The sequence below is a fragment of the Narcine bancroftii genome, chromosome 5, assembly GCF_036971445.1.
Source record: "Narcine bancroftii isolate sNarBan1 chromosome 5, sNarBan1.hap1, whole genome shotgun sequence".
NCBI classification, from domain to species: domain Eukaryota; kingdom Metazoa; phylum Chordata; class Chondrichthyes; order Torpediniformes; family Narcinidae; genus Narcine; species Narcine bancroftii.
This window is the reverse complement of record NC_091473.1, coordinates 169,473,260-169,487,902: the sequence shown is the minus strand read 5'-3', so window position 1 is coordinate 169,487,902 and position 14,643 is coordinate 169,473,260. Positions and strand designations below refer to the sequence as shown.

The 14,643-nt window shown below is 39.6% G+C and overlaps 1 long non-coding RNA gene across 1 annotated transcript in view; it reads right to left on the bottom strand.

Annotated features, from left to right (window-relative positions):
• The window catches only part of LOC138764173 (uncharacterized), a 49,158-nt gene that overhangs the window by 29,894 nt on the left and 4,621 nt on the right, over nt 1-14,643 (bottom strand). Inside the window, exon 2 of the long non-coding RNA XR_011358034.1 lies at nt 13,579-13,681. This is a non-coding gene — a long non-coding RNA (uncharacterized lncRNA). The remainder of the gene's footprint in view (nt 1-13,578; nt 13,682-14,643) is intronic.

Here is a 14,643-nt window from a genome sequence, read left to right as displayed (position 1 = left end):
ACCATCATCTCCTCAAAACTGATCAGCCAACTCCAAGACCTGGGAGATAACACCCCTCTGTGTAATTGGATGATGGATTTCCTCACCTCCAGACCACAATCAGTGAAAATTGGTAAGAACCTCTCCTCCATAGTCTCCATCAGTACTGGAGCACCATAGGGCTGTGTTATTAGTCCCCTGCTCTGCTCACTTTACACCTATGACCACGTAGCTCAGCACGACAGTACACCATCTTCAAATTTGCCAATGACACCACAGTAGTGGGTTGTATAAAGGAAGGGGGATGAGTCAGCGTACAGGATGGAGATTGAAAACGTGGCTGAATGGTGCACCAACAACAACCTTGCACTTAATGTCACCAAAACTAAGGAGCTGATTGTTGACTTCAGGAAAGAAAAGCCAGAGGTGTATGATCCAGTGATCAGAGTTGGAGAAGGAGAGCAAATTTTTAGGTTCAGGGGAGTCACTATCTCGGAGGGTCTTTCCTGGAGCCAACATACCAACATGAAGCAAGCACATCAGCACCTCTACTTCCTCAGGTGTTTGTGGAGGTTTGGTCTGTCACCATAAATCCTGGCAAATTTCTGCAGATGTGTGTTGGAAAGTGTGCTGACTGGCTGCATCATGGTCTGGTACGGGAACACCAATACTCCTGAGCGTAAATCCCACAAAAGGGTAGTGGACACAGCCCAGGACATCATAGGGAAAACCCTCTCCACTGAGTACATCTACAGGGAACGCTGCCATCAGAGGGCAGCAGCAGTCATCAAAGACTCACACCACCCAGCACGTGCTCTGTTCTTGCTGCTGCCATCAGGAAGGAGGTCTATATGCCACAAGACTCGCATCACCAGGTTCAGGAACAGCTGCTACCCCTCCACCATCAGATTTCTCAATGATAAACTCAATCAGAGACTCATTTAAAGACCCTTACTTGTGCACTTTATTGATTTTATTTTGTTCTCAGTGTATTGTTGCACAGTCAGTTTGTTTACATTCATTATCAGTTTACAGTTCTTTTATTTGTTTACATGTTTACGCTACTTTTTGCACTACCAATGAGTGGTAATTCTGGCATGCCTGCAGGCAAAAGGAATCTCAGGGTTGTATATGATGTCATGTATGTACTCTGACAATAAACCTGAAATCTGAATCTGTAGAAATACATTTCTTCAAGTAAATTTTGATCAGTTCCTTGAATGTTTCTAAATGGTGCAGCTGAGCTAGTCAAATTCAGACAGTATTTAATTCTCCTTGCTTATTCAGCATCAATATTTGTAGAACACAATTGAATTCCCCAGGAATAACATTTCAATTTTTCTCCACCCAAAACTTTTGCTGTAGCTGTTAATGTAAGTCATGCAAGAAATATTGTTCAAAAGGTCCACCTCAATTACACATCATTTGGAGACTTACCATCCGTATCTAAAGATTATTAAATATTTAACTTGCTTATGAACTGTATTACTTTTCCTAATCCAAATTACATCAAAAGTGACACAAGCCAACTATCCAGGGGATGCACAACATCAGTGAGTGAATGAACCAACCCCTTATTCCTAAATTCATTCCACACATGGGCAGAACTCTGTGAACCATCACTATTTATTAATACTGCAGATAATGGAAACTGGAAATAAAAATATAACATAGTATTTCAGCAGACTACAAAGAATGGGCACAGTTAACATTTCAGGTCACTGAACTTACATCAGAATTGGAAAAATGGTTAGAGATGCAAGAGAAACAGATATTGAGGAATCACGGAAGAAAGGAGGAGGTGGAAAGGAAAGAAAAAAATGGTGGAAAACTAATGAAATTGAAGGCATTAGCGATTAATTCAGAGTGAAGGTGATAATGCAAGGGGGTTGTAGTAATAATGGGAGAAGAGGAGAAAAAATAGGTTGAGAAAGAAGAGCTTGTTTCCATGCTGAATCTGTCTGTCACTTGCTTTTCTGAATTAATTCTGCACTTTATTACCCTATTTTTCTCATCTTCTTGACCAACATTTTTATTACTCTTCCATCAATTCTATTTAAGTTAGAGATGCAGAATGGTATCAGGCCCTTGGGGCCCATGGGCCCACACTGTCCAAATACAGTCTTGTAACCAATTAACTGATTAACTCTGTATATCTTTGAAATGTGGGTGGAAACCAAAGCATCCAGAGGAAATCCATGTAAAGACAGGGAGATTGTACAAATTCCTTCCATATAGTGGTGGAATTGAACCTGGTTCGCTGGCACTGCAATAGCATTGTGCTAACTCCAACACTAACTTGTGTCGTACGTTATCCAGGTTTTCCTCTAAATCACAAGGCTATCTTGTTTGGAAATGCATCCTTGTTCTTTTATTGCTGCAGTCCTGGAATTTCAAATCCAACAATGTTGTTGGAGCGCCTTCAACAGAATGACTGCAGCTAATCAAGAAAGCAGCTTCCCTCAAAGGAATTGGGGCTGTAAATTAACACATATATTCTTGTATGTAATGCTTTCATCCTGAAAAGTATACTCATTCAATTGCTGGTCACTTGCTATGTTTTTCTATAATTTCATACCTAATCTGAATTATCGGTTTTATCCTGAAATCAAATTGACAGCACAATATTTCACCATAGTTTGGAGTGGATAGCATTTTTATAAATTCAGTATTTATCCATATTTACACCAAAATGCTTCACATTCTTTAGTAATTATTTACAGCTCTACCAAAAATGTTCTCTTTCCCCCCCCTCCACCCCACCCCGGCAATACGACTTTTCAGGGTGGCTGGACTTCCCAAGATGCACTTGCATCCTTTCTGCTTCACCAGCCTTTTGACTGGTTCAGACTCTTTTCTGTGCTTTAAAAGCGCTGAGGTGATGTCAGGGTAGAAGAATACCTAATACCTCTCTATTTCCATCTGTCCCCCTTCCTTCTTGCGCCGGCTGCTGCCGCTCCTAATATTTTTTCCCTGTCCTGGTAATGCGGCAATGAGGTTACTACCTGGGGTGAGGCTTCGGATTGGGTGACCAGTGTGACCTCTCTACCTTCACCCTATCCCCCAATGTTTACCCAGCACTTTAGGGATTTAGCTTTGAAAGAAATCTGTAGGACTTTTCCCCTCAGTGTCTTCCTTCAATCCCACTATTTTTGTAATTTCTGCGACTGTGGTTTTTTAGGGTGTCCAGCTTTTCTAAAATGCGTTCCCTCTCCCTTACCAGTGTATCCAGCTCCTTTTCCACCCTTTTAATTCTATTCTCACTTTCTCCCACCCTGTCCTCAACTTCTGTCATTCTGCTCATTAATCTTGAGAGGGCTCTCTGCATTTTGTCTCATGGGCTTTGTTGTCCACAGCTTGAAAGTGCCTATCTTCCATGAGGCCCCAGTCCTCCAGTGCGTCTCGCAGGGAGGGCTGCAAGTCCTCTCCCTCCCTCCCTGGTATGACTTTTCCAGACCTCCTGGCCTTGTGGTATTGTCCTCCAGTGCTGCTGTTGTCATCACTGTACCCTTTCTCGTCATCGCTCTCTCCGCTCGTATACGTCGTGGACCTCAGGGTCTCCCAGTTTGGCTCCTTCCGCTTTTCCTGGCCTCTCCACTCCACCACTGCTGCTTCAACTGGCCGTAGCATGAGTGTTGCACTCAGCACGAGAGCGCCCAACCCAACAATCCCACTGTGAGGTGGGGGGGTGGTTCTGAGTTCCTCCCTCTCCCCAAGATGCTTCACAGGGCTCCTGCAGTCTGCTTGCTGATGCGGGGCAGTGTCACCTCTATCCTGGGTCTCCTGCAGAGTAGACTCCATGGGCTGCAAAGGCTGGGTGATGTTCTCCACAATGGGCCTCAAGGCAGCCCCACCATTTTCTTTTCCATGAAGTACCTCACCTTAGCTTTGGAGCCAATTCTTTTCCATTCTTGTCTGTGATTTTATTTTTCTTTGTCATCTGTTCTTGATATCTTCCTACATCGCCAGTGACTATTTGGTTGCTGTTTTGATATTTTTTACGGGCTTATTTTCCAATGCATTTCTGGGCACTTTTTTATTCCATATGACCTGTCTTTGAAAAAATTCTTAGGTAAAGCTATAGGTAGTGATTAGAACAAGCATTGAAGTCTTGGCATCACATTCATCTTTACACAGCTCCCTTCCTATCAGTGTTATTGGCAAATCCTTCCATATTTGTAAGTCCTATTTTACTAAGCAGAGGAACTTAATTAAAAGCTTACACAGATTTTGTAAATTCTTGTCTTAATTTCTACTCTCAAATAATTAATCCCATCTGATTACCATTTGAACCTACTGCCTCTTTTATATCTTTCGTAATCAAGGTTTGTTCAGGCATTACTTCACTTTTCTCCATATTAGCCTTATAACCAGACACTCTTAACACTTTTTCTGAGTCTCCAGTAAGTTTTCCAAGGATCCTTCTGGATCTGACATATAATAATACATCATCCGTAAATAAACTAATTTTATGCTCATCTTGTCGGATCATGAAGCCCTTAATCTCAGGGTCTCTTCTATTAATTTCAGCCAGAGGTTCAATTGCCATTATGAACAATGCTGGAGGATGGAGGATGTCCTTGCCTACTCAATCTACTCAAAGGGAATACTGTCTTCATTTGACTATTCATAATCATCTTTGCCCATGGAGTGTGATATAACGCCTTAATCCAATTACTAAATCCCCCTTCTATACCAAATTTCTCCAATGTTTGAAACAAAAATAGCCATACTAATTGATCAAATGCCTTTTCTGCATCCAGAGAAACTATTATACTTGGATTACACCCCAATTTTTGCTATTGGTATTATATTAAACAGTCTAGCTAGATTATTTGCTGAATGTCTACCCCTTACAAATCCCATCTGGTCCAGATGTCTTAATTTCGATAGATTCTGCCCCTGCCTATTGGCTAACACCTTTGCTACAATTTTTTAGTAAGCATTAAGTAGAGAAATTGGCCTATTTGACAACGTTTTTAATGGATCTCTATTCTTTTTGGGTAATACCATAATTATTGCCATTGTAAAAGATTCTGGAAGTGTCTGTGTCTCCACCACTCGATCCATTACATTCATTAGTAATGGCATTGACATATCTTTAAATTCTTTATAGAACTCGGGTGGAAACATATCCTCCCCCAGAGGCTTGTTAGCCCGCAAAGTGCTCAATGCTTTCTCAATCTCTTCCTGTGGAAAAGCGGCATTCAGGCCATTTCTATAATTTTCATCCCATCGAGGAACTTCAACCCCTTCTAAGAACTCATATTTTGTTTTCATCCCCTGGTATATCTGATTTTTAAAGCTCAGTGTAGTATTGCCGAAATGCATAATTTCTTTCTTTCTGATTATATCTAACTACATTGGCATTCTTCTTTATTGCCCTTGCTGACCTTTCCACCTTTAATTGTCATGCCTGCACCTTATCAGACCATTTCCCCCAGTTCATAATATTTCTGCCTAGTCTTAAATATTGTTTTTTCCACTCTACGTTTATAAGGTATTATAATGTATTTTATTGTTTTCCATTATTCTCTATTTATCCTGTTCACCTGATCACTAATATTCTTTTTCTAGTTCTAATATCTCTCTTTCCAAATTATTTAATTCTGCATTATATTTCCTCTTCACATTTTTGGTAAATGAAATAATTGGACTGCTCAAAAAAGCCTTCATTGTATCCCAGAGTAAAAAGCTGTTATCTGTTGATCTCAAATTTGTTTCACAAAAGATTTCTGTGTGTGGCCCTAATAAATTGTTTAAAATCCTCCTGCTTTAACATTATTGGGTTCAAATGCCATCCGTAAACACCTTCCTGCTTCTCCGCTATTGAAATAGTCAGCATAAGTGGTGAGTGATCAGAAAATAGCCTTGATAAATATTCAGACTTCATCAACCTGTCTTTTAGTCCAGCTGACAGTAAAAATAAGTTGATTCTTTTATATGAATCATGTACCTTTGAGTAGAAAGAATATCTCTGTTAAGATAATGTTATTTTAGCAGCCTTAGCTTTAGTTACTGTTCTTGAAGATTTATCCAATATCGGATCCAGACAGAAATTAAAATCTCCTCCTATCAAAATATTTTGTCTCCATTTCAAAAATATATCCCTTAAAGGCTTCGTCATCGTATTTGGCGCACAAATGTTCATAAACATGATTCTGAATGAATATTACAATTTATCATCACATCTCCATAACCATAACCATATAACCAGTTATGGAGCGGAAACAGGCCATGTTGGCCTTTCAAGTCCGCACCGGTTCACTGATTTTGTGCGCCCTCTTCAGGCATTGGTCCCGGTAGATCTTCATTCAATAACGATGGGCGAATTCAATGCGAAGGTGACAATAAATGGATATATAATCGAACCAATTTAAATATCTACCTGGTTGGTCTTTTGATATATTCTTTTCAATAACTGGAACATTTTTATTAGTTAAAATTGTGACCCCTCTTGCCTTAGAATTGAATGAAGAGAAAACCTGCCCCAACCATCCTCTTTTTAACTTGTCATGTTCCACCTTAGTAAGATGTGTTTCCTGTTAAAAAGGCCATATCTGCTTTTAACTTTTTCAAGTAAGCCAAAGCTGCCTTTCTCTTAATCGATTTGTTTAAACCGTTAACATTAAAACTTATAAATTTAATGTCTTATCCATATTGATTTACAGACAAATATAACACAGTAATATAGTCACAGTAAATAATTAAACTCTCATGATCTCTGCCTTTTTGAAAAAATGTATAAAGCCCCTGCTCTGATGGTGAGATAAACAAGAAACCCCAGAAGGCTTGAAAAAAGCCTACGGAATCTTCCAAGGATGAAGAAGAAGAACCCCACCCTTAAGTACCATCTTTAAAACAAACATCACTCCTGATGTCATTACCCCCCTCCGACCCGGGTCACCATCCTGCTGTTACTTTATTCAACATTTCCCCAAGCTCTCCACAAAGCATCAATGAGAAAGATTAACATTACCTGACAAAGATCAGATGACTCCAAAAAATAGATCTTTACTTAGTCCACAAAAATACAATCTTTATAATTCTCTTCCAAAGTCATTTTTTCTTCTTAAAGTCCATGAACAAATTCTTCTGCCTCTTGCTTTGTCTTGAAAAACTGCCAGTTGCCTTCCGACACCTCCACCTGTATAATCGCTGGGTAAACCGTGGAGTATATGAGATTATTCTCCCAGAGCTGCCGCTTGACCTCCTCAAATTCTTTTTTCAGTTTGACCACTGGGCTGAAACTTTAGAAAAACATGACCTCTTGTCCATCCCATTTCATGGGGGCATTATTTGTTTTGAAGTACTCAAATACTGCTCTTAAGATTATTTCCCAAACCCTGAAGCTCAACAGCCTTACGAGGACTGGTCGAGGATGCATATCCTCATTTCCTCTAGGTCTGAAGGTTCGATGGGCTCTCTCAATCCATACTTATCTGCCAAGTGACTCAGCATGCAGTATGTCAGGAATCCAGGATTCAAAGAATTTACCCACATCTCTTCCTTCCACACTTTCTTTTAAACCAATTAATCATACATTATTTCATCCATATGATCAATCTTATTAAGAAGCATTTGTTTATCAATCATCCACTGTTTTGGTTGTTCATGCAGTCCTTCCCATTTCTTACCCTAAGTCTCTTTCAGCACTGTTCACTCATTCCATTCAATTGATGATTGGCTCACCCATGTTTTTGATCAAGTCCGTTGAATCTTTTATCACTCCTTCAACTTTTGCAAACTGTGTTACTAAGGCTTCCATCCCTGATAAGATTGTCTGTAATTCTCGAGCAGAAGGTCCTGAAGTTGGGCAAGTTGAGGTAGTGCCCTTTGAACTATCAGTTGAGGTTGCAGGCAGACTTAGAGCTTCATCCGATTTTGGTCTTGATTTTTTTTTTCCAGTCATCTTTGTTAGTTACCAATATAAGTAAATGTTATAAAAGGAAAAAATGAAAAGTACTTTTGAGCCATCTTTTTAAAAACTCTTCACGGAGAGCTCAGCCAAAGAACATCTGCTCAGTCTTGTTGCATGGCCACATCCCTGAGACAAAATCGGCTTGAGGTATGTGGATTTCTTTTTGACTAAGAAAGGAGGTGTTGAAAGATTATGCTTTGGGCATATATTCAAGAGTTAGCGAACAGATATATATTTGATCAAAATATTAAATTAGACCCATTAACAGAACAAGGAGGAACTGGTTCAAGTTGGATATGGAAAGATTTAGGATTGATGTCAACAACAATTTCTGGGACACAATTCAGGTAATAAAAATCTTGAAATAAGAAATACAGGTAATCCTTGACTTACGACAAATCCCTCGGTCCAAATTACGGTTGTATCTCGGAGTGGACGCAGTCAGAATTTTGCCCGTGTGCATGGAGTACCGAAGTCTTAAAGCAACTTTTTAATCAAATCTGTTTTTTCATCGTAGATGTTTGTTGTATTTAACAAGCTATAACGGAGATATGGAGCATGTAAGAGCCAAAATGTGCATACTTGTAGTTGGCGTCCCAGGGTCCATAAGCTGGACATGACCATCTTGATTCCTGTGCGCATGTGTGAGTCTGCTGCATATGCGGTGGGTTCAGGTATTGGAATTCGGTTGGTGCATGTGTGAGAGTTAAGCATCCAACAGATATTGAATTTAAGCCCTTGACTCCCATGCATGCGCCACCCGAACTCCAGTGCGTAAACCCACTGCGCATGTGCCAACAGAACACCAGTCCACGAATCCACCGTCCATGTGCCAAGTGAACTCCAATGCACGAATTCACCGCGCATGTGCAAAGCCGCTGTGCATGTGCCAACTAAACTTCAATATGTGAATCCACCACGCAAGCACTAACCTAAGATTCATGTATGTGCGCAGGAATCAAGATGGCCGCACCCAGCCTTTGGACCCTGGGACAACTGACTAACATTTTGGCTCTTACATGCCCTGTATCCCTGTTATAGTTTGTCAAATACAACATAAACCATGTACATATTATTTAAAAATTTGATTATTTGTGTGTATGGATGCAAGTGGAGTAGGTCGTAAGTCAGGAAATACCTCTAGTGCTGTAGCAATGATTGGATGTTGAAAGCTTTCTAGATGAATTTATTTATTAATGACTTCTCTATGATTATTTTATCTACCTATTCCTAAAATTTGCATGCTATCAACTTCCAGAAGTACATCTAGTAGTTTTTTTTTAAAAAAAGAGAAATTATCAAAATTTATTTTATATCCACCTTGCAATTTTCTGCTGAAATGTAAAGAGTAGGATAGTTTTCAACTCGTTTCACACAAATGAATCAGATAAACTTTCACCCTGGCAAAGTACAATTTGGCAAATGTCTTATCTGGGCAAAAAAAATTGTGGAAAATAAAATAATTAAATATAATTATAAATATAATTATAAATATAAATTTATAACAATGAATGTTTTAACATGCAGATGAATACCAACAACAACACTTGAGTATTTTTGAAAGATCAACTGTATTTTTTTTTCTGGTTTCCAGCATCTTTTGAGTTTGTATCTTCTCATTTAAATAAATGAGTATGGTTGATAGGATTTAGTTACCCCTCCCCCCTTCCATTGTCTGTTCTCTACGTGACTAAATCCAGGCCAACCTGGCTTTAATTTGTACTGATTTCTTTTAATATCCATTTGTTTGGATTTGCCAAAATCATTCAAACTTGAACTCCCTCCAGCTTACTTTTGGCAGGTTATTACTAGATGCTCAGTTATCTTGAAAAAATTGTGACTCAAAGCATGAAAAGCATTAAATGTACTGACATTGAAGTAGTGGTTTTCTTTTCCCAGTGTTTGTGTGAAATGATCTGGTAAAGTGGATGCTGTTGAAGCAATGCTTTACTGCAACCCTGTCAAAAAATGATAAATGCTCTTGTCTTTGAGCCTGAATCCCAACCAAGCAGAAGCATTTCCCAATGAAAAACAATGATTTTCCAGCTGTGCTTCTAATGTACCAAAGAAAAACTTGATTAAGGATTATTTATTTCCGATTTGCAGAAGTTGCCTTTCATTTATCTTTCTTGCAAAAAAAATCTACTTAGGAAATGATTATACAAATATATGAATTTCACTGTGCCAGTTAAGGATCTTACATAAGTGTAACCTAATTTGTCCTGAGGACATAGGAAGCTTCAAATCCTAGAAATAATATGTTCTGGCTTTTGGAGCACGTTACAAATGTGCTCCCCTAATTTATTCAGAATAGGGGACACCAATGATCTATTTCTTGATGTGCATGGGAGAGTAGGAGAGTGGTCCTTCTGGAAGAAGCTGGAGATGATGCACTTTGATCATCGACGGTGAACTGATAGACAAATTGGGAAGGTAGATGTTGATCAATCCATTCACAGAAAAGGAGATGGAAAAGCCGAGGAAGGAATGGGGAGAATAAGGCAAGGGCAATGTGAAAATGAGAGAAGGAGGGAAATTTAGCATAGTGGTATTACATTTTTCACTTTAGTGCAGGAATGGAAACTCGCATTGATAGAGATAAATATGTATTAGGAAGAAGTGTAAGGAAAGGCACCTGTGTAAACTATTTTGCATATCCCCTAAAGGCATGGCATAGTTATTACTCTCTAGGTTTTTCTTGTAGGCAGGAAGTGATGGGACAAAAGAGGAGCCATTTCATTTTAAGAACAAATTCAGAGACATGGGTACAGGTATGAGGATAGGTTAGGCGCCAATTCAAGAAAATATGGTAGGCCCTCGGGTCATACAAGTGAGGGCTGGAAGTGAGGAGGAACTGAATGTCCTTGAAGAATGCAAAAAATGATTTGGAAGGGAAAGAATACTCAAAATGTTACATCCATTGAGATTGATTACTTTTTGAAAGGAAATTAACAGAATGCTGAATTGATTGGTAAGGTTGCCAAATCAGTCAAAGTATAAGTCTAAACTCCTCACTCGAAAACAGTTCAAAGTTTTGATTGAGTTGTAATCAGTGCATTTCATTAAATTCTAGTCATTGAGGAACAAAAGAAATTAGTTGTCATGGAAGGAGTGTACATCAACCAAGTTGATTCTTTTTTAATCCAGTGTGATTATCTGCGCAGTTAATCTCTTCAAATCAAAAGATGTGAATAAAATATAATCTACAGAAATTCATTCCATTACAGAGTTTAGAAATAGGATTCATTTGTATGTGTATGATTATACTTGCAGTAAATTGTACTCGGCATCACTTCCAGGCGAAGTTACACGTAGAACCATAGAACAATACAGCACAGAAACAGGCTCTTTAGCCTTTCTAGTCCATGCTGAACTATTATTCTGCCTCGTCCCACTGACCTGCACCCTGACCATAGCCCTCCATACCTCTCCAATCCGTGTACCTGTCCAAATTATTCTTAAACATTTAAAAATTGAGTCTGCATTCACCACCTCAGTTGGCAGATTGTTCCATATTGCCACTACATTCTGTGTGAAGAAGTTCCTCCTCGTGTTCCCTCTAAATCTTTCCCCTTTCACCCTTTGCCCATGTCCTCTGGTTTGTATCTCACCTACCCTTAGTGGAAAAAGCCTACCTACTTTGTCAAGACCCCTCATAATTTTGAATACCTCTATCAAATCTTCCCTCATTCTTCTCCACTCCTAACCTGTTTAACCTTTCCCTGTAACTCAGTTCCTGAAGTCCGGGCAACATGCTAGTAAATCTTCTCTGCACTCTTTCAATCTTATTGGTATCTTTCCTGTAGTTAAGTGACCAAAACTGCTCACAATACTCCAAATTTAGCTTCACTAATGTCTTGTACAATTTTACCATAACATCCCATCTTTTATTCTAAAAACTTTGATTTATGAAGGCCAATATTCCAAAACCCTATCTACCTGTAATGTCACTTGCAGCGAATTATGTATCTCTATTTCTAGATCCCTCAGTTCTGCCACTCTCCTCAGTGCCCTACCATTTACTGTGTATGTCCTTTCTTGGTTTGTCCTTCCAAAATGCAACATCTCACCCTTGTCTGCATTAAGTTCCATCTGCCATTTTCCAGCCTATTTTTCCAGCTGGTCCAGATCCCTCTGCCAGCTTTGAAAACCCTTCCTCGCCGTCCATCCGCTTCCAGTCTTTGCATTATTTGCAAATGATCCAATTTACCACATTATCATCCAGATCAATGACAAACAACAATGATCCCAGTACCGATCCCTGAGGCCCAGCACTCGTCATAGGCCTCTAGTCTGAGAAGCCATCACCCATCACTACTCTCTGGCTTCCCCTGTGTAGGCAATGTTGAATCCAGTTGACAACCTCCCCTAGTGTTTGAACCTTTCTGACTAACCCCGCTTTTGGGACCTCATCAAAGGCCTTACTGAAGTCTATGTAGACAATATCCACAGTCTTTCCTTTATTAACTTTCCTGGTAACCTCCTTGAAAAACTCCATATGTTTGGTTAAACACGACCTACCACACAGAAATCTCTGTTGACTCTACCTGAGCCAGGAGCAATTTTATGCTAATGTGGACATTGCCATCCTGTCTTATTGAGACTGGTCTTGGTTTATAAACATGTTCTGTCCATTGTTATTTTGTACATTCTGTTGAGTAGTTTGTTTTAAGGTTAAATGTAATGTTATGCTGTTAATTTGAAAGGGATAAAATTGTAGCTGGGAGGCTGGGATAAGATGGCGACCATCGTTCATGATGGCTGCCTGGCAGTTGCTTGCAGCAGCCTCTTGCTACGGTGCCATTTTGCCTGCTACTGTGCTTGTTCTTATGTATAGTATTATGTTATTAAGTAACACCTTGCCCTGGAGAAACACAATTTCGTTTTTATGGCTGTTTTACGGTTTTAAAAATGACAATAAGTTCTGACCAACTGACTAATCAATTCCTGGCTATCCAAATGCTTGTATACATGAGCTCTAAGAACACCTTCCAATAACCTGCCTACCACTGAAGTCAGGCTCTGTAATTTCCAGGGTTACTGTTGGAGCAATTTTTAAACAACATGAATTGCCCTCCAATCCTCTGGCACCTCACCCGTGGCTAAGGACATTTTAAATATTTCTGTAGAGCCCCTACAATTTCTACCCTAGCCTTCCCAAAATCCAAGGAAATATCTTGTCAGGCCCTGGGGATTTATCCACCCTTACTTGCTTTAAGACAGCAAGCACCTCCCCCTCTTTAATCTGTATAGGTTCCATGACCTCTCTGCTTGTTTTCCTTACTTGCCCTGACTCTGCCTGTTTCCTGAGTAAATACTGATGCAAAAAACCCATTTAATATCTCCCTATCTCTTCTGGTTGATTACAATGGGACCAAATTTGTCACTTACTATCCTTTTGCTCTTAATATACCTGTAGAAATCCTTTGGATTTTCCTTCACATTGTTTGCCAAAGCAACTTCATGTCTTCTTTTAGCTGTCCTGATTTATTTTTCAAGATTTTTCTTGCATTTTCAAAAAATACTCAATACCTCATTTGCTCCATGTTGCTTATTACCTGCTATACACCTCTCTCTTCTTCCCAATATCCCTCGAAAACCAAGGGTCTCTGTGCCTGTTTACTTTGCCTTTAATCCTGACAGGATTAAAATTTCACCTTTGAAGATCTTCCACTTACCACGCACATCCTTTCCAGAAGTGAAACACGAAAGTCTGCAGATGCGTGACTATAGTGAAAACACACCAGAATACTGGAGGAACTCAGATGGTCTTTTCAGTATCTATAGGAGACAGAAATATATTGCTGACATTTTGGCATAAGCCCATCTGTAAGGAGTAAGGAGTATAAGCTGGAATCAGGAAATCTCAAAATTTAGACAATGCTGGCTGGGAGAGGAATCCAGTGCAACAAAAGGTGTTAACCAATCCATGCATTCTAGATCCTTCCTCATTTCCTCAAAATTCGAATATCAACCCAAGGCCCAGACCTATCCTTCTCCATATTTAACTTGAAACCAATGGCATTCATATCACTGGACCCAAAAATGTTCCCTACGCATAATTCAGTCACTTGTCCTCCCTTGTTCTCCAATAGGAGATCCAGTATTGCATTCTCTATATATTGATTTAGAAAACTTTCCTGAACATATTTGACAAACTCCAAGCCATCCAGCCCTTTCATGGAGTCCCAGTCAAAATGTGGAAAGTTATATCTCCTACTATTACAACCTTATATTTATTTCCTGTAGCTGTCTGCTATCCCACTACAGACTTGCTTCTCCATCTCTCATTGACTATTGTGTAGTCAATAATACAACCCCATGAGCATGGTCATACCTTTCCCCTTTCTCAGCTCCACCTATATTGCCTTGTAGATGAGCCCTCTGGTCTGTTCTGCCTGAGCACAGCTGTGATATTTTCCCTGACGAGTCATCCATTCCCCCCACTTTCATTCCTCCTGTTCTATCACATCTGAAACAATTGAAGCCCAGAACATTGAGTTGCCAGACCAGCCCCTCCTGCAACCAAGTTTCACTTATGGCCACGATGTCATAATTCCACGATCCAATCCATGCTCTAGTCTGCCTTTCCTACAATACTCCATGCATTGAAATAGATGCATCTGAAAAAATTGCTATCATGTACAGTCCTTTGACTTCTGAGATTACCTTCCATCTTTTTCCCTTTGCACTCCTCTATCTACTCTGGGACCCTGGTTCACATCCCCCTTCTAATCTGGTTT